The sequence below is a fragment of the Rhipicephalus microplus genome, chromosome 2, assembly GCF_043290135.1.
Source record: "Rhipicephalus microplus isolate Deutch F79 chromosome 2, USDA_Rmic, whole genome shotgun sequence".
In the NCBI taxonomy this organism is placed as follows: Eukaryota; Metazoa; Arthropoda; class Arachnida; order Ixodida; family Ixodidae; genus Rhipicephalus; species Rhipicephalus microplus.
The window spans coordinates 51,913,623-51,935,000 of record NC_134701.1 but is presented as its reverse complement, the minus strand read 5'-3'; the positions used below and the strand labels follow the sequence as shown (position 1 = coordinate 51,935,000).

General features: G+C 47.4%; 1 protein-coding gene across 3 annotated transcripts in view; it reads right to left on the bottom strand.

Annotated features, from left to right (window-relative positions):
- Positions 1 to 20,047, bottom strand: part of Tsp5D (Tetraspanin 5D) — a 130,012-nt gene extending 109,965 nt beyond the window's left edge. The window contains exon 1 of one of the 3 annotated variants that reach the window (XM_037422167.2): positions 19,737 to 20,047. The gene's annotated coding sequence lies outside the window, so the exon portion shown is untranslated. Of the gene's footprint in view, positions 1 to 17,614; positions 17,857 to 19,736 lie in introns of those variants that run through there. The other 2 variants (XM_075886461.1, XM_075886462.1) reach the window with 2 other exon arrangements.
- Between the last annotated feature and the right edge of the window lie 1,331 nt (positions 20,048 to 21,378).

The window sequence follows — 21,378 nt, the reverse complement described above, 5'->3', positions numbered from 1 at the left end:
TATGACAGTTGCGAAATGAGGTCTCGCTTCATTGATGGATTGTGAAAAAATATCTTATGAAAAAAACGCAGTCGCGCCAGTTTCCTCCGGACAGTTAAATTGGGTAGGTCAAGGTTAGATTTCATCTCTGATATGCTAGCAGTACGGGAATAATTAGAACAAATGAACCAAACTGAGCGGTTCTGAACAGATTCTAACGCGTTAATTAAATTTTGCTGCACGGGATCTCATATAGCGGACGCGTACTCAAGCTTTGGGCGAATTAGTGATCGGTATAATAGAATTTTGAGGGACAGCGGAGCGCGAGAAAAGTTGCGGCGTAAGTATCCTAGCGTTCGGTTAGCGTTATTACAGATGTAGGTAACATGCATGTGCCAAGATAGATTGTTGGTAATGTAAACGCCGAGGTACTTATATGAAGAGACATGCTGGAGGGGAACGGCGTTAATTCTGTAGGTACAGGGGGGAGAAATAGATCGCCGGGTTATTGACATGCATTTAGATTTGTTAGAGTTGAGAGTCATAAGCCATTTATTGCACCAGGTTGAGACAGTGTCAAGGTCTGACTGTAGAAATTGGTTATCATATTCATTGTTTATTTCGCGGTAAATTACACAATCATCTGCAAATAACCTTATAGCGGAGTTAATGCTGTCTGGGAGATCATTAATATATATAAGAAAAAGTAAAGGGCCTAATACGGAATACGGAGTTCATTCAGGGCACATCGCACATCACCGAAGGGTTCATCGAAATGGGGACAAGGTGTTCCCTATGCTTCAGATAGGTGTGCTCGTTGGAATCGGCTGCTTTCGGTAGATACTCCGTTGAAGGAGTTGATGCCTGCTGAACACAGCGCAAAAAGACGGAGGAGTCACGGGGGTATACATCTTTTCAAAGGACCACTCTCGACCCCTGAGCAACAGGGGTCGAGGGTATGTTCTCACTGTTGCGATCGTGTCTTGGGCTGCGCGTGCCGTATACCTGCACACACGACACGCCTGGATGTAGTACCTCTAATAGGCGCCTCTTTCCGATAAAAAGTGACTGTCATGGCAGGAAATTGTGCGTATTGGAAGAACAGACCATCAGGCCATCACTGCGTCGAGTACGAGTGCACGTATACAATCAGCGCACGAGGAACAATTTGAATGAAATTGCAGCACAGTACGCCACGCGATGAGTGCAGGTGTGGGATGTCTTCGCGCTGCATCGCTTTCCATCGTCGCCTGATTTGCGGCAGCAGCGGCTGTCGCCAGTAAATCGAAAGAGCCTCCGGATGTCGCCATTGTCACGCCTCTGTTCGCGGCACTTCATCAGCGGCAAGAAAACCGACGAGAACAACGTTCCTGCGCTGCACCTTTGATACCGAAAAAGGTACAGACGGAGTCACGTGTCTAGAGCGCCCAGCCGGCCGCTTTCATTGTCATTTTCTCCAAAAATATGCAAACACCGATTCTGCAATAATACGTAACATTAGTACACCGCATGCACTCTTTTGCTATATTTCAAACATGATCCGAAGCTCGTAGCTCATGTGAAGTAGCAGCTGCGGACAACAGCGTCTCCAGCCACGCACCGCGCTGCTCTAGACAGTGTTATTACGTCTGTACGCAAATCGTTGAAGGTACTGCGCTTGCCGCTGCTGATACCGACGACGAAGCACCACCGTTCGCAGACGCGGAGCTCATTATAGCGCCGCTAGCGCGAAAGCGCGCCGCTCAACGGTTCAGACAGCGACGGATCGGTCAGTGGCAGCGACGATATCACACAATGCAGTCTAGGCAAACGAGAGTGGCGAACACAGACTGTAGCAGGGATCTCACACAAACGTGTGAGAACCTCGGCGGTTCAAGTATGCGGCGCAGCCCTAAGTGGCGAGTTTGCCAAACTTGCACGTTAGACGGCGCGCACTTCAATATGGCGGGTGCTTGTCGTGAAAACTTGAAAACGTGTATACTTCCTCGCCTTCGCTCAGTGATGTCCGGCTCCGGATCGGAAGCGTTATGCCTACTTCCTGTCCTTCCCGGTAGCTCCGTCAAAACCCCGTCGTATATTCGTACGCACGAGAGGGGGGGGGGGGGGGGTCCCGGGCTTGCGCACTTCGTAAAGACCCGCCTGCCGGGGAAGTCTTGGTACTTACTACAACGCACGGCGACGGCAAAAAGGCGGCCAGCATGCGCGGCCCGATTCGCTGCGACTTGACACGCGCATCACGCGCACGGAAGTGCCGCCTACGTACCGACAACTGCAGAAGCTCGGCGGCAGTGCTGGGACCGGCATCCGATTGTACGTCACGAAGAAGCGGTATTCTTGTAATCGTACACATAAACAATACTCAAGCGAAGCTTTCGGTCACCGAAGTGGAGCAGCGCACACGGCATTCGGTTGTTGACCCGAAGGTCACATTTCCATGGAGGCGAAATAACAATGGAGGCCCACGCACTGCGCGATGTCAGATGATCAGCGTATCTGCTTATCGTGGTATTGGGACGTAGAAGCCCCGATGCACTATACTAATGAAGCAAAGCTTCCCATGTGCTACAGATGCACGAACCCGGCGAGCGTTGAAAAATGCGGGTGCCCTCGAAGATGATATGACTTGTCCTTTCACGTCACTTCATTTTTCCTGTCGCCTGGATTCTTGGCCGCCACAAATGCGCTACGCCACAGAGCAAGCGGATGAAGGCCAGTTTCCCGGCTTGGAGGGGCAAGGAGGGAATGCTGCGCGATGAGAAAAGAAGAAAGGAAAGGAAGAGGGAGCAAGATATTGATATGTGGGGTTTAACGTCCCAAAACCACCATATGATTATGAGAGACGCCGTAGCGGAGGGCTCCGGAAATTTCGACCACCTGGGGTTCTTTAACGTGCGCCCAAATCTGAGCACACGGGCCTACAACATTTCCGCCTCCATCTGAAATGCAGCCGCCGCAGCCGGGATTCGAACCCGCGACCTGCGGGTCAGCAGCCGAGTACCTTAGCCACTAGACCACCGCGGCGGGGCGAAGAGGGAGCAAGAAACGAAAGAACAGAAAGAAAGCTAGAACGAACGAACGAAAGTAGACAGACAGACAGACAGACAGACAGACAGACAGACAGACAGACAGACAGACAGACAGACAGACAGACAGACAGACAGACAGACAGACAGACAGACAGACAGACAGACAGACAGACAGACAGACAGACAGACAGATAGATAGATAGATAGATAGATAGATAGATAGATAGATAGATAGATAGATAGATAGATAGATAGATAGATAGATAGATAGATAGATAGATAGATAGATAGATAGATAGATAGATAGATAGATAGATAGATAGATAGATAGATAGATAGATAGATAGATAGATAGATAGATAGATAGATAGATAGATAGATAGATAGATAGACAGACAGACAGACAGACAGACAGACACACAGACAGACAGACAGACACACAGACACACAGATAGATAGATAGATAGATAGATAGATAGATAGATAGATAGATAGATAGATAGATAGATAGATAGATAGATAGATAGATAGATAGATAGATAGATAGATAGATAGATAGATAGATAGATAGATAGATAGATAGATAGATAGATAGATAGATAGATAGATAGATAGATAGACATTGAGATTATCGTCTTTAGATAAGTAGCAGTTCCCTGTACGAATACAACCGATGAGCGAAGTTTCTTTAAAATGGGGCGCAAACGACTATATGCGTGATCTTGCTGCAGGCTTTTGTGAAGGCGGTAGGATGGGGAGCGGGTGTGGAGAGCGCCTATTGCGCTGGGACGAAGGAACGACTGAGCGAATGAGTGTACGGCGCGCGCAGTGCAGCGCGAGCCATCTGCCACCGCGCCTTCGTTACTCGGCGTTGTTTTACTCGGAGCTTCGACGGCGGAGTGTGGGCCTAAGGGGTTTTGCTCCTAAAGAGAAAAAGAGGTGCGGCACGCCTTCACTCGCCCCATACTCTGTATAAAGGAGAAATTCCGTCCCTGCCCCACCGCGGTGGTCCAGTGGCTAAGGAACTATAGGCTGCTGACCCGTAGGTCGCGGGGTCATCTGCGGCGGCTGCATTTCCGATCGAGGCAGAACTGCTGTAGGCCCATGTGCTCAGATTTGGGCGCACGTTAAAGAACCCCAGGTGGTCAAAAATTTCGGAGCCCTCCACTACAGCGTCTGTCATAGTCCTAAGGTGATTCTGGGACGTTAAACCCCACATATCAACCAAATCAATCAAAAATATACGTCTGGTTTGAAACCAGAGGTTAGATTCGCGACTTTCCCGCCGGTCAACAGACTTTGCTGATGATATTGATTGATTGGACGCGATACCATAGTGATGTTTTCTTATGTATTGCTGTAATGTATCTAGTCTTATTGTTTTATTGTTGTTGCTCTGTTTTAGCTTTGTATAACTCATCCACTCCTGCTATCGCCCTACATTACGGCTGCAGTATATTCAAATAAATAAAATAAATATTTTCGGTTAAGAACATTTCATGATATGACACCTTTGTGAATACCTAAGCATAGCCGTGCGCACAAGCAGAAGGGCGTCACCTAAGAGGGGTGTGGTGAGTAAAGGGTTTCACTCAATGGGCCCAGGTCATCGGACGCACACAAGACAACCTGATAACACGAATACGTTCTTCATATTGGACGAGGACAAGAACACACACACGAAGAAATCTCACAAAGAAAATCCGGACGATACGAGGTTAAAGAAAGTCTACTGGCAAGTTCCAGTCCACGCGAGACGTAAGTCTACATCTTAACACTCAACGCACTTGACTCCCGCGTCATCAAGTTTTCAACACGACACTCACGCACACCGTCGTTGCGATGACCGTAGCACCGGGCAACGTGGCATTGAGTCCGTCGCGGTAGCGTCCACGGTGGGAACACACCTTCTCGTGTAGCTCGCTGGCTCGAGCTTACGTCCCGCCCCCTGACATCTTGCAGAGGCGTCCAGGTCACGCTCGACGGAAGCGAGCGCCCAGGACACGGGGTCGAAAGCACCGACAACCATCGAAGCCGGCTGCGTACGTTCGCGGCACCACTCTTCTTTCTTCTCTCCTTCCAGTTAATTTTTCGCTCCGATTTAGCCCCTATGGCACTGTCGTCATAATCATCACAGGGGGGGGGGGGGGGGGTAATCAGCGCACGCCTCTAGGCCAATAAAGGCACTGCGCATTTCGGCCACTCGCTCGTGGAGAGTACGGTCGTTTTTATTGGCTTTCGCAAGAGTGACTGACGTCTTGAAATACCTATAGTGCAGAGGAAATCACCAATCTTTAGTTCTTGAACTATTTTCACTTGCCAGCAATATACTCCTTTCTGTCCAAATCAACTTTCCGTTAATAAGGTCATAATAACGCCACCCAATATGCCGCCTCCATCGGAAATGCAGCTGCCGCAGCCGGGAATCGAACCCGCGACCTGCGGGTCAGCAGCCGAGTATCTTAGCCACTAGACCACCGCGGCGGGGCCATCTACCTATATACCCCTTTGACACTTGCAAATCTCATATCGAGTTATGCAACGTCACATAGACTGTTGGTATACTATGCTTCGATTATCCTTTCGTTCTCTTTACGAAGCATCACGGTCGTTAGTGGCCATTTTCCACACACGGATGTCGTCCGACTACGAAGCATCGCCCTACTTTAAAAGACAAAAAAAAAAACGCAAGACTGCTGGCGCAAGCACAGGAGGCGTGCTCGGTTAAATGGATCTCGGAGCTGCTGCTGCTGCTGCTACAGTCCGCTATGAAGACTGCTGCCGACAGAATGACCCAGTGTGGGTCGTTCAATCCTTTCTATTGCACAGTCGTCGTGAGCGGCGGCACAGTTATCGTGACGCGATCCTCAAAACGATTCGATGAACGACATCATTACTTCTAGAAGGAATCACGGCCGTCAGCGGGAAGAGCGAAGGTGAACAGGGCCTTCATAAGAAGTCTTTGTTCCTCCCATGATACCCCGTTCGGTAAATATTCGATTCGGTCCCTTTCGCGTGAGTCTATACCAGTACAAATATGTCGCTTTAAAACGACTGTGTGTCGCCCACGGACACAACGGGGCGTCACGGGCGTGTCCTCTTCTGGCTGCATTCTTGTTATTTCTTGCGTTATTTTACTATTTGCAACGCATTACGAGCTACCTCGGCTTTGTGTAGTACAATGGCGTAGCAAGGGGGTGGCACACTTGGTTCTTGAAGGCCAACTGCGGCGATTTTTCGACCTTGTCAAGGTAATATAGTTCCTATGTTCTTGAGACACTCTTCTCACGAGCCCAATAGCTAAAATGCTCAGGAATTTCGAAAATAATTTTAATAAGCACGAAGGTGCAATACCGAAACGCAACAGGGCGCCCTGTCTGCGTATGACGTATTATTTGGTAAGAACCAGAGCCGTATGCTGGTCCCGCCGTCACGGAGTATCAGAAGTGTGACAGCCAGACCAGCGAAGCACCGGCCAAACACCACAGAGGAAGGAAGAAAGCTTTCCCGTACCAAACACCGCCACCGTCGTCTTGTAAACAACACAATAAACGCTGTAGCAGCGATGCCCGTAGAGTTTCCTAAAATTAACTCCACGGGACTCAGGCGCAGCGATCATTCAACGACAATGGACGCGATGGGTAATACACGTATTTGCCTAGTCTTCGTATTTGCGGGTGGCGAATCGCACTTGTGGCTTCGTTTATTGTTGTGTTTTGGTTTTGCTTCTTTTTGAAGTTCGTGACCCGATTCGAAATGATAAGCCTAAAATAATAAGCTGAACATTTGCTGTTTATTTTTTGTTTCGTGAGAAAACAACTACAAGCCACACGAACACACACGGAGTCAGAAGCAGGCCAGAAGTAAGAAGATTACACAACCGTGTGCACTACACATCATTTCCATGCTCGCTGAAGAGCCGTGCGTTGCAGCTCCCATAGAAACTAGCGCCACGGTTTCCTTTATTGTATATTAGGGAACTGTGGCGATGCTATCGGCTGCGTCACTTCCGTTTACATGCCAAACAAGACGTCACACAGAGAGTGCTGCCAATAATTCCGGCAAACGAGATGAGCTTTTCGAGGCGATCTTTAAAATTCATCTGCAAACAATCAGGGCATCTCTCAAGCCTGTAATTTGGCATGAATGACGGAAATGTGCAAAGGAACGTGCTCAGCGATTTTCACTGAGATCCATTGACCTCAAAAAATCACCGGAGTTGGCCTTTAAGGGGCACTAAGTGGGCACATCTAGCCCATTGGCGTCGGCCGCAGCCCGGGCACGCTAAACCAAGGCCGTCAGGTCAGAGCAGCCGCTGCCTAGTCCTATACTGGGAAGGGCTGCGTAGACGCGTAAGGTAGGGACTATAGTCGCTCGCGCGAAAAACTGCGAGCACGCGCACATTAGAACAATAAATCATAACATCGGACGCGTCTTCCAATCTCAGTTGGATCCACGAACATTCCTGCGGATAGCGAACTGCTCAGAGAGCGTAAGCATTAAGGCACTCTCTTTTTTGTCTCGATACGCTATACAGGCTTGAAAGGTTCAGGATTCTAGTCTTACATCACGGGCCGAGGATTCGATGCCATACGCACTTCTAAGGTTCGATACCTCGATGAGGGCTCGAGTTGTAGCATACTTCGATTGTGAAGCGTTCGATGTCCTAGCGTCATCAGATACTCTATCTAGACATCGTGGGTAGAAGTCATCATTCACGACACGAGTCCTTCGTACGTGTTACGGGACAGGCGAAATGTTTTCCCCGTGAAATATTCGTTTCCTTTCATTACAAGAGCATTTGTGTTTCCTTAGAATCTCCGCCTTACGTAAATTAGGCGCTCATATCCTTCTTCACAAGTTCACTGCGCTTGCCACTCAGACGCGGAGAGCAGCGTTACATACACCGCCGTCACTGCCACTGGTGTCCCGCAATTAATTAAAACTCTCGGCAGGGGCTCCACAGTACGCTTTGTACTCCCTTCTTTTTCACCCCAGGCAGCGCAGCAGAAGAGACTGCGGACTCGGCGATAGTTAGGCCTGGGACTAGTATACGCAACGCCAAGGCATACATGCTCCCTAAAACGTGCTCCGCGGGATTTCCGCGCAGACCGCGCTGATTAAACAGACATTACTCTGGTGTCAGAGAAGTGATGTCGGATTAAACCCTGACAGAAAAGAGAGAGACACGGCAGCGTCCAGCATCCGCGTCTACGCGGTGGGCATTTGCCACGGTTCCTAGTAGTGTTCTTGCAAATAGTACCAACAGGAATGCCGCGAAGGCGAAAGTAAGATAAAATGTTACGGGTGACTGACTTCCGCGTGGATAACATTCGCGAAATCCTGAAGACGCCCGAGGACGAGGACATTGCAGGCGGATCCCGCCTCGTGAAAGATCGGCATACGATTGTCCCACCCCAGCTGCTTACTTCATAAAGTTGGCAAATGTGGCGGACAACGGCTCATTTAACCACGCGCAGCGCGTCGGTGGGACAGTCTGTACGAGGCCCGCGCGACGAGCCTCCCTCTGCGCCATCCAAGACCCTGAGATCAACTTTACAAGCATGCTAGACCCGCAACGTTAAACAAGAGACAAGAGAGAGAGCCAGTTCCACGCGAGCGACAACAGTGAAGCATCATAGCTATGAAACCCCTGCGATCTTGGGAAAGTACCGCAATCCACTATATACTTGCCGCCGCGCGTGCTACTTACCTCTTCGCCACTTTTGAGTCCTCCCGTTCTCCGCCGCTGTTTTTGCGCTACGATTGGTCGCCTTCGCGGTTGCCCTTGGAGATGCGCGAATCTTGTGCGGTGCTGATATTAGATGCGAAGCAGCTCTTTGACTAGCCTGTGTAACGCTGTCTCTCCTTCCGCACCGCTTTCCTCACCACAGGTGTTGGAGCGGTGTCAAGTACCTCACGCCCTTCTAGCAGTGCGCGGTGACGTCTCTCTCCCTCGCCTGCCGCGCACTCGCCACGTGTCAGCTCTCTCTTCGTTCACTCTCTCCACCGCTCGTGAATGGCGACGTCAACCCCAACGAGGCCCGAGCCAGGGAAGCCGAACGCAAGCGTCGGCAGTAAAAGACCAGCGACACCGACGAGGTGCGAGTGAATAACACCGATCACGTTCGAGAATACAGACGGCGCGCAACACCAACCAGACACAAGCCAAGGAAGCCGAGCGCAAGTGTCTTGAACGCGTTCTCCCTCCCGTGCCTGGGTTAAACAACAAACGGTAACTCGAGTAAACGCTATATATACCGAGTACTTCAAACCATTCTTCCAGCACCCGCGTCGACGCCCGTTTCAACCGGGTCAACGTCGTGCGCACCACAGCTGCTTCGCATCCCATCAGGGTTCCTCTCAGGGAGATGATCCGTAGTTTTCTTTTTTTTTTTTATTGGCAGTAAGAACAAACAGTGACAAGCAGCAGCCGACCAATGCCTCTCGTGTATGCAGTGTAAGTATTGCAAGCTTTGTTGCTGTTTCCTATCACCATTCTTTTGCTACGTCGGGTGCTTGGGGGGCGATTTTCGAAACGGCGTGCATATTACTAGTAGGACAGTGACAGATTGGACTATTACAAGTTATGTGCGTGGTTCTGACTCCATGTTTGTGCGCGTACTTGTTGCACCTTAACACGATCGAACGTTGAGCGGGCTGGTAACACCAAACTGTTTCATGGCGGTTGAACCATTCCCATAAATTTGGTGTCCTTTTCGGGGTGTGCTTGAAAATAGTACTTTCGCTGTCGCGGACATCTGCTTTTGTTTTGTTTTATACCTGAAGCTGTGATTATGAAATTGTCGCGTCTATATGTTGACTGCAAAATTCATTCCGAGTTGTGTTTTCATATGGAGCAGGAACTACAAATAGAAAATTTGGTGTTTATGCTCACATTGCTCCCGATAGTACATTTTAACTGCATGCGGCCCTCGATAACTCGCATGCCGTTAACTGCTACATGCTATATACATCCTTTCAGTAATTTGTGTGCGTGTGTGCGTGTGTCTGTGTGTGTGTGTGTGTGTGTGTGTGTGTGTGTGTGTGTGTGTGTGTGTGTGTGTGTGTGTGTGTGTAGGATTAAACTGTAGTTAAAAGCGGCGACATTCTTGTTGTTGAATTCTTTTTTTTTAGGGGCGAAGCTCCTTAGGGCGTGGGCTGTGCATCCCCTGTATGTAGCCACCTCTAGTTTAGTTCTTGCAGTGTTCACTAGATGGCGGTACCGTCCCCTGTATGTATTGCAGAGATTGATGGACATCTGCGGTAATGAGGGAGATAGGTTAGATTTTAGATTCAGTAGGGAAAAATCAGCAGTCATGATTTTCAATGACAACGAAGGTAGTGAGCTTAGAATACAGGAGGTCACGCTAGAGATAACAGATAAATACAAATATCTGGGCGTATGGATAAGCAATGGGACCGAGTATCTGAGGGAACACGAAATATACGTGACGACTAAAGGTAACAGGAATGCAGCAGTCATGAAAAATAGGGCACTGTGGAATTACAATAGGTATGATGTTGTGAGAGGAATATGGAAAGGGGTCATGGTTCCTGGGCTGACGTTCAGCAATGCGGTCTTGTGCATGAGATCAGAAGTTCAAGCAAGATTAGAAATTAAGCAACGTGGAATAGGTAGGCTTGCTTTAGGAGCGCACGGGAATACACCAAATCAGGGAGTACAAGGTGATATGGGATGGACATCATTTGAGGGCAGGGAAGCTAGCAGCAAGATAAAATTTGAGAAGCGATTGAGAGAAATGGGGGAAGAGCGTTGGGCTAGGAAGGTTTTCAGCTACTTGTACATGAAGAATGTCGATACAAAATGGAGGAAGCGAACTAGGAAGTTGACGGGTAAATACTTAGAAAACAGCAGGTGGCCAAACCAAAAGGAACTATCGGTTAAGAAAAAAGTGAAGGAAACGGAGACTGACATGTGGAGAATGGGCATGATTAAGAAGTCCGCACTAGAGATCTATCGAACTTTTAAGCAGGAAATTGCCAAGGAAAGGATCTATGATAATACTCGGGGTAGTTCCCTACTGTTTGAGGCCAGGACGGGAGTACTGCGAACCAAGACATATCGGGCCAAATACGAAGGGGTCGACACAGTATGCAGTGCGTGTGGAGAGGAAGAAGAAACTGCCGAACACTTGATAATGTTCTGTAAAGGGCTTCACCCTATAGTTCAGGATGATGGCGCAGAGTTTTTCAAAGCACTGGGATTTAGGGACAGCGAGGGCAAAATAGACTTTAAGCGGGTAGACTTAACTAGAAGGAGGTCATCTGATTGGTGGCTAAAGTCAAGGCACGAGTGAAAATTAAACCCTTCACTGCGAAGTACGAATCCTCAACTTCATTATTTAAAGGGAAAAAAAAGATAAATGTGTAATGGTTAGTTCACTAAGTATCACGGCTAGGTGGCGTTAGCCGCCGCCCGATCTAAAGGGTACAGCCACATCCATCCATCCATCCATCCATCCATGTAGCCACCTCTAGTTTAGTTCTTGCAGTGTTCACTAGATGGCGGTACCGTCTCCTGTATGTAGCCACCTCTCGTTTAGTTCTTGTAGTGTTTACTATATGATGGTACCTGTAGCTGATGATGAAAAGATGCAAGATGTTATAAACTAGAAAGCGGTACTTGTAGTTGATGAAAGACGCGAGATCTTATAAAACAGGAATGATGTCACATATGGCGCGTGTCATTGGTTGAAGGCAATCGTTCGATTTAGTGCGGCGACGTACGCTAGGGGGAACGATGTAATAAAATCGAGTGGGCAAAATGTACAGAGGATTCATGGTTTACCAGGTTTACCTCCGGAGCTTCGCCCACTCATCATCATTCACTTCATGGATATGGCGGCACTTTTTATTGGATCCACGGCACCAACGTATGGAGAGCGCGACGGAACAGCCAGCGCGCTCAACGTACAGACTTCTCCCGTAGTGTTTCACGCACCCACGTGAGCTTCTGGGATTGCTTGAAAATGACTTACCGCGGCAACAAGACCATACAATCACCTGCCTACAGTGCAAGGATTCGCCACGAAACCCTAATGAAGCGAGCTTACCAATGTCATGGCTCACGCTATCGAATGATTAGCTCACGTCGAGAAGGACAGCGCACAGAGACTTATTACGTTCGAAAGATAAGTTCAACACGACTGATAAATCTTCGAGAAGCGCTTGTGTACCTTTGACTGTAATAATAATGATAATAATATGTAGCGTTTAACGTTCCAAAACCCCCGTATGATTATGAGAGACGCCGTAGTAGAGGGCTCTGGAAATTTAGACCACCTGGGGGTCTTTAACGTGCGCCCAAATCTGAGCACACGGGCCCACAATATTTTCACCTGCACCCAACATGCAGCCGGGATTCGATCCCGCAACGTGCGGGTTAGCAGCCGAGTGCCTTCCATTATGGACCACAGCGGCGGAGCTACCTTTTACTGTAATGAGAGCGTACTAGGAAGGGAATAGCAAACCGTGCTTGTCCGAAAAACTTTTCATGGTGAGGATTGCACTGAACTCATAGAAGAACTGCTCCTGCAGGCATGAGCTAAGAGCAAAATTAGCGTCAGTATAGCCTTTACGTTTTCTACTTTCGTAACTTTCTAGACTAAAATAAACGTAACCGTTCGGCAAATTGCTGCTACCAAAGAACTAGTTAGTTAGAATCATTGTTGCGCCTAGAAAAGAAGCCCTTAAAGTTCCTGTCCCTAAGGGGAAAAAAGGCGACTCCGGCATCGCAGAAGCAACTTCGTCTCTTCGAAACTATTTTGGCGCTGCAAAACAACCGCGAATGCGTGTCTGTATAAAGAAAACAAAATAGAACTGCGCTATGCACGACAAAAAACAATGGTCAAAGAGCCTTCTTTTCTGTCCTTGGGCGTAGGCCAGCGTATGCTTTCGGGTCGTTGATTGGCGGCTGCTTTATTGTATTTATTTGCGCACTTTGGCTGAAAAAAAAAAAAGCAGACAGTCGCACCCGAAAATGCAAGCTACGCAGTGGTGGGGCGCTCTTGATTGTTCAACAAGTGCTTTCTTTCTTTTCCAAACATACTTGGAAATGGCCTGACTTAAAGCACGTACTCCACGCTCACTGCAATAGAAAAAAAAAGCCCTAAGCATCGCGTAGTCCACCATGACACAACTTCAAGCCTAATCCTCCCTCAGACGTCTCAAGTCAGACGTCTCTATCGGATAAAGCGAAGGTTCTTCACATAACTTGCGAAGATGGTCTCGACAAAGTCGTGTAGTCACCCACCGTGTCCTAATCGTTTAGTAAGAAATCAAGGGGTACCTTTACAATGAATAATGTTCAGGTTCAACAACTTGCTGGCGAAACGAGCACGTCAATATTCCACTGCAATGTTCGAAGTATCAGAAAGAACTTAGATTTACTTGTAGCACAGTTGTCTGAGCATGCGCAACCGTTTCATATTATTGCAATCACGGAAACATGGCTGAAAATAGGCGAGGAGGTTGTAATCGCTGATTACAGGTTTGATTGATATGTGGGGTTTAACGTCCCAAAACCACTATATGATTATGAGAGACGCCGTAGTGGACGGCTCCGGAAATTTCGACCACCTCGGGTTCTTTAACGTGCACCCAAATCTGAGCACACGGGCCTACAACATTTCCGCCTCCATCGGAAATGCAGCCGCCGCAGCCGGGATTCGAACCCGCGCCCTGCGGGTCAGCAGCCGAGTACCTTAGCCACTAGACCACCGCGGCGGGGCCTGATTACAGGTTTACCTCACAGCCAAGAGAGTCGCGAAATCGCGGTGGCGGCGTCGCCCTATATATTCATTAAAGTTTTTCTTTCATATCTTTGCCATCAATTTCGTGCAGTTGTTCTTTTATGGAAGCCTTGTTCGTAAAGTTAGAATTTCCTCTCACTGTTGGTGTCATTTATCGGCCTCCCAATTCTAGTCTAGCTGATTTTCTTGCTAAACTGGAAATGATATTTATGACAATATCAACAACGTACACTGATCCCGTTGTGGTAGTTGGGGACTTTAACCTTGATACTAGCCAAGATGCTAATAAGGACTACTCATTCTTGCTGCAGTCATTCAACTTCAGAAATGTTATAACCACCCCCACAGGTGTTACAAGTGTATCTTCATCAATTATAGATCACGCTCTAACAAATATAGATACCGACGTTCATGCTGGCGTTTTCAAAGAACCCATTGCGGATCACCTTTCGATGTTTATTGTACTTAATAACTTAATCCAAAATAAGAAGGAACATCGACAACATATTATCAAGACAGACTACACAATGCTGAGAAAGAGCCTCTTGCAGATCAGTTTTGATGATATATACGACAATGATGTTAATACTGAGTTCTCGAACCTGATAGGAATTCTTAAAAACGCAGTTATTAACTGCTGTCGCGTACTCCCTGCACGTTCATATCAATTACCAATTTGCCCTTGGATGAATGATGACATTTTGCAACTGTTAAAAACGAAGAAATTCTGGTACAATAAATGGAAATGCCATAAGACGAACCGTTACTATTTAGGTCAGTACAAACTACTGCTCAACGAATGCGTAACGATAATCAGGGCCCGTAAAAAACAATACTACTCACGCTGCATCCAGGAGGCATCTGGCGATACACGCAAAATATGGGGTATCATAAATGAGGTTACTGGGGGCCGTCAATCACAACGTGTTACTCCTGACAGCGTTGACAACAGCACCATCGAAGCGTTCAACACCTTCTTTTCTGGTATAGGCAAAGCTCTGGCAGACAAAATTCCCCGCTCTGCAGACAGTTACATTGCGTCAAACCCAGTTGTCAATACGTCTGTGATGTATGATATTGAACTTTTCAAAGTTTTTCATATTATCAAAAACCTTTCAACTAACAAATCTGCTGGGCTAGGCCAAATTACCGCGCGATTGTTAAAATAAAACGTGGATATTTTAGGCCAAATCTTATGCAATTTATTTAATCATTCTATACAAAACGAAACTTATCCATCCATACTAAAAATTGCAAAAGTAATTCCAGTTTACAAAAACGGTGACATTTCCGATCCGTCTAGCTACAGACCAATATAGGTTCTTAGCGTTGTAAATAACATTTTTGAAAAAAGTCTATCAAACCGCATAAATAAGTTTTTACAGAAATACATGGTTCTTTGTCCTCAGCAACATGGATTCCAGTCTGATTATTCTACGTCATCCACAGTGTTGACATTAGCACAATCGATTAACACGGCCCTAAACAACAACAAGCTAGCGGGAGTTGTTTTTCTTGACTTACAAAAAGCATTCAATACGGTAGATAATTCAATTCTTTTGCATAAATTAAAGCACTACGGCATACGTAATCAAGCCTATGAGTTATTTTCTAATTACATCAAAAACAGACAGAAGGCTGTCGTGATGACCGATATTACTTCCACACTGCAATATCTGAACACAGGGGTGCCACAGGGATCGGTTCTCGGGCCGCTGTTCTCCCTTTATATCAATGACTTGCCTCATGTATTAAGCTCTTCCGAAATTATTATGTATGCCGATGATACAGCATTAATATGTACGGCCGACAATGTTTTTGAATTACAAAGACAAGTAAACGCAGAATTGAAAAAAATTCCTAGTGGTTTTTTGCTAACAGGTTAACGGTTAATGCTAAAGAAACGAAGTACATTATATTTCATTCCCGTAGGAAATTCATTAGTTACGAAGATATTCAGATAAAAATTGACAACTGCATATTGGAACGTACGGACACGTTTAAATACCTCGGGATTATACTAGATAATCACTTTCACTGGGCAGGTCAAATAAATGCCGTCGGTGTGAAGCTGGCTTCCGGCTGCCACGCGCTTTTACAAGCTAGAGGCTACTTTGATAAAAGCATTTTGCGGGCGCTTTACTTTGATTTCATCAATAGTCATTTAATCTACTGCATGGAATCGTGGGCTTGGACTTATGATTATCTGGATCCACTTCGAAGGCTACAAAAGCGTGCCATAAGAATAACAACTCACAGTAAGTACAACGAGCCAAGCCGGCCGTTATTCCGATCGCTAAAAATACTACCCTTCGATCTTTTGCGTGACTATAAGATGACCGTTTGTGTTAACAGTATCGTAAAATACAATAGCCCATTTGATGTCTCGTTATTTTTTTCCTCTTCCCGCCCTACTAGAAGCCTGACGTTCGGTAACCTTAACTTGGCGCCAAGAAATAACGTTTATGGTGAGAGATTAATGCAATTCACAGGGATAAAGATCTGGAATAGTTTGCCCACTGAATTGAAGACATCACACAATGCTGCGGTAAAACTAAAGAAATCAATTCTTGAGCAAGCTGTAAATACTTCTTTTTCTCTTTGGTGGTAAGCACTTCATTTGTATAAATATACGCTGGTGAATCTTGTAAACCTAGCATTTTTTTTCCTTCTAACTAAAACTTGTGATGGTTTGATGTTCTTTATGTATATTAACTGATGTTTTTGGGTGTGTCCACGAAGTTATTTGTCATAACTTTTTGTATGCGCACATGCAGTTTTGTTTGGTGTGACCAGATTGTTTAAGAAGAGAAAGACTTCTCTACTCTGTATATGTGTATATTTACAGTGTCTATATAGCTACATATATATTATGTGTAATTGATATTTCCCGCTTCTGTCCATTACTTTTCTCATTGGACCCTACACTAGCCTCAGGCTATGGGTCCAATCAGTGTCTGTAAACCTCATGTGACAAATGATAATAAACGTTCAATCAATCAAGTCTGAACCCCAATTGCATCACTTGCCCAGAGCAGAGCCTGCCATCGGCCGCTGGTTGTACGAAAGGCGTATTTCCTTCGCAGCGATTCACGCCTTCTTCTGGGCGATTCGTGCCGCTGAAGATAACGAGCGACAACACAATACTACTTGAGGGACCACGCGCCGAGACGAGAGCGCTATTTCCTCGTCATTGACGCTCACACACACACACAAAAAAAGACTACGCCTACGGGGAGGTTACAATGTGTACAGTACCGCACCCCCCCCCCCTTTTTTTTTTGTTTTTGCACGCCTGTGGTAATACGCGTCTTGGAGGGTTCAAACCGGTGATACATCGCGGCTGGGGGAGGAGTAGAGCACCGATGAAGGTTGAGGAGAGCCAGTGCCCCTTCCGCACCCCCCCCCCTTACCGACGCCCATGCCTGTGGTGCCACAATGTAACTAAGAAACATTGTATTAATTGGGGTGTCTGTCAAAAGCACTTTTCGCCACTCATGGTGCACAGGGTATGCGCGTAGTTGTAACGCTCACGCATACTTCTGCAAGAGAGAGGACGATCACGACGACATTTGCATGATTTCTTACTGACGCCGGACTCGGCGCGTGTAGTCGGCCACGCACGTGTCCCATATCCACACGAAGCCCACAGTTTGTTCGCTGCGAGCTTCATTACCAACTTCATTACCAACTTTATTGCCAAGGGTCACATCCTGTTGCGGCCGAAAAATCTCCAAAATAGGGGAAACGCGATCACCCTTTTCGTTATTTCCTGTGGACCTCAAAACTGTTACATACATTAATTACTACGGTAAAATAGGAGATTTTACTTACACGAGACACGTGGTTGGTTCAAATCGGAGAGCTGAAGTTCTCCCAACGAAAGGATTATTGCCACCCTGAAATTTTCGAGAAAGCAGCCCGTGGCAGCATTCGCGCAGGTTTGACCCGTTCAACTGCAGACACGATGCGTCCAAGTAGACGACCACACATTCTTCACTACGAGTGCTGCACGTGCAGCTGGTGTGGACACCCACAACGATTGTGGTCATGGATAACGAAGCCAACAACATTATTATTATTATTATTATTATTATTATTATTATTATTATTATTATTATTATTATTATTATTATTATTATTATTATTATTATTATTTCTAAAAAATAGATAAGCTGTTCAACGTGAAAGAAGATTTGTACAAGTTGACAGGATGTAATCGTCATAGCGGGGTCTTTCGTATTAGAATAACGTTTGCAGGCGCTGTTGGCATTGTAGCCATAGCGAGCACTATATGAGTTTTAGAATAATGTTTGCTCCTCCCAGGGAACAATCTAGGCATTTAGTTGCCCCGCAAACTCCAATGCACGGAAACCTCAACACCAGCGTTTGCGGGCCGCACACACTGTCCGCTATTTCGGATTATCTGCGGGCGCGCCACGAACGCGAACGGTGGCTCGCGTACGACGCATGCGCAGTGGCAGCGACCGCACCGCAAGGGCTTGCGGTATTCTAAAGCTCCCTATTATCTCACGAACACGGTTTCACTGCCCTACCCCATAAATAATAACGCTTTAGTTTTCAATCAAGCAAACGCGCTTTCCCTTTTGTTTGCACTTTCTGTTACTCGCAGCAACTCGAGACCGCGGGTTCGACTACCTCCTGGGGCACCGCATTTCGATGTAAACGAAATGTCATTATAAGCGCTCAAGGATTCATACGGTACGTGCTGTGAGAAGATGAGAACTTGTAGACCATACCGGTATCACAGCGTCGTCTTGCAACGTTATTATTAATGCAACTATATAATGCCGCCGTGCGACGTCAAATAAACTCCACGTGTGTATGCCTATCTTTCTGTTCTGCATATCACCTACCTTCTACAAAATCTTCGTACTAAAAACAAATACATACGCCAACCGACTTTTGCAGCGCCGATGTTCCACAGCGGGCGCCTTAAGTTCCCGACGTAGACAGCTCGTAGGACGAAAAACGGCGATCGTATTGCCGGCATACAAGCCCGCTCGTTGAAGCGCGCAACGTGCCTAGCGAGTTAAGAGGAGGTGCACGATGCCGAGTGTGCTTTACAAAGAAGTCCCATATTGTACGGCGACACGACCCAAAAGCACCAGCCACAACGGCGTGTCATTCACAAGGCGACGCGGTCGGGAAGGCAGGCATGCAACTACATGGATGCGCGGGCGGGCGCACTCCGTTCGGGCAGGCGCGCAAGGTCACACAGAGAGCATCTTCCGCCTCTCAAGGTCGAAGCGGCGCAAAATACGACATCGGTGGCAATAAACTCGCCGCCACGATGCGTCCTAGCAATTTGGGCGCCCGATCGGCACACCGACCAGCCCGAAATCGCGCCCGCCACCCTAACTACGATACTCATAAGCGGACGCGGAATAACGAAAGCACCACTGCACTGCTCCAGTGTCGTCTGCTTTTGCAGCAGCGGAGTTCGGCCACCAGTTGCTCTCTCGACACAGAGCGCGTTGGGCGAAACCGAAACGTCGCACGCATTGACGAGCCTCGGTCGGAATGTTTGCACCGCACAGCAGCCACCGTCCCTCGCGCACGGTTTCCTTTAGCAGACCGGATTTGAGTTACTACCACCACCATTATGTGATACTTTTTTTTTAATGTGAAGTTTCCAAATGCGTGAGGCTTTCTAGTTTTATGCGCGTCCTCGCGTTTCACGAAGGTTGCAGCTGTGCACAAGTCAGCGGTAAAGGGACGCTTTGGTCAGCAGGCGCGATTCGAGCGGTTTCGACACAACGTGGAAAAACAGCACAAGCGATTCACCTCGTCAAAAAAAGGCTCTGCCCTCTCCTAGCAATGAAAAGCTTCACGCGAAAGCAAACTGAACAGCACAATCTGCGCGGCTTGCCATGCAAAACGGGAAGCGCGGTCACAACCGCAGGCAGGAAATTGCGTGTCAGCTGGACCTTACCGATGGATCGTCAGTCAATCATGCAGCAGCGTAGATGGGAGTCGTCCAAGCGGCCTTCATCACTTCGCGTCGAGAGAAAACGCAGAAAAACGGTGCCGACTGCAATCACCCACCGCACGGCACAGCCAGCCACGGAACGGAAGCACCTGGCATATTCGTCGGTCGTGTCGTGGGGTTGTTGCGGACGGTGATGCGTGGGTATGCTCGGTGCGCTTGCCGTCACGACGCAAACGAAACACAAGTGGGAACAAAATAACACATCCTGCCAGCTCCAATCTGGCTCGACGTGTGCTTTTGCATTTGGATTGGCTCGACCACGGTGGGCTCGACCGAAAGAGGCTGGTAAAATGGATGGGTTAGTCACCGCCCCCTCTAGAAAGATGCCTGAGGTAGAGGTCCTACTAGTACACTCTACGATGATAATGATGATGATGATTAAAGGCCTCCCCTTTGAATCGGGCTGACGGCATGCGCCACCTAGCCTACCTTAATAGTTCGAGTTTAAATTTTGTCCCTCAACTCGGATGTCTTTTTAATTTTGCCCAGCCGCTACTCTTGGCTGGGATGTTATTTTATCGACTTCTCTGCTTTTCCTCCACCAATACTCCAGCCGCTGCTTAGTAATACCTACTGCTGACCAGTTAATGCTTCCATCAACCGCGAAGCCCAGCGCCTCAGGAAGTGTGACCTTCCCCCCATTTCTATCCGGCTGAATCTTTTGGCATTCCATGACTATGTGGTCGATTGTTTCTTTATTTATGCCACATCCTACACATGTCTCATCCTGTGACGAATATTTGCTCCTGTATGTTAGAGTTCTCAAGCAGCCAGCCCGCGCCTCAAAGAGCAACGCACTACCTTTATTGTTGTCATAAATGTTCTCTTTCCGGATCTCTTGTTTGCTTGCCTTGTAGATTCCCAGCGATCCCTTCTTTTCCATCCTCTCTTTCCACATGAGCGTCTCTGTTTCACTCACTTGCTTTTTAACTGGCCCCTTTGCTTATTTGCCGCGGTCAAGTTATATTTAGTCGCCAGCTTTCGCGTCCTCTTCCGCCATTGGGTGTCCACACTTTTCAGGTACAGGTATCTGTGCACTCTGGCTGCCCAGTTCTTCTCATTTAAATGTCTAGGTCGCTCCTCAAACCGTATTTTACTTTGTGCTTCCCTCGCCTCAAATGAAGCCCAACCCATATCGCCTTGTACAGCCTCGTTTGTAGTCTTACTGTGAGCTCCCAGAGCTAACCTGCCGACTGCCTTTTGGTTAACCTCCAGCCCCGACAGGATATCTGACTTTAATCATAATATGGCGTTAGAGAACGTGAGCGCCGGCACCATTACCCCTTTCCAGATGCCTCGTACTACCTCGTACTTATTGTGTCCCCAAAGTGCTCTATGTTTCATTACTGCTGCATTTCGTCTCCCTTTCAGTTTGAGGTGTTCTTCATGAGCATTCAGGTAGCCTTTTCCTTCATTAAGCCAGATCCCCAAGTATTTGTACTTATTTACTAATGGTATGGATTCCTGTTGTATCCTTATTGGTGCTACATGAGCTTCCTCGTTGAACACCATGACTCCAGATTTCTGTGGGTTAAAATGTAGGCCTAGGTACGTTGCCTCATCACCACAAATGTCAGCCAGTTTT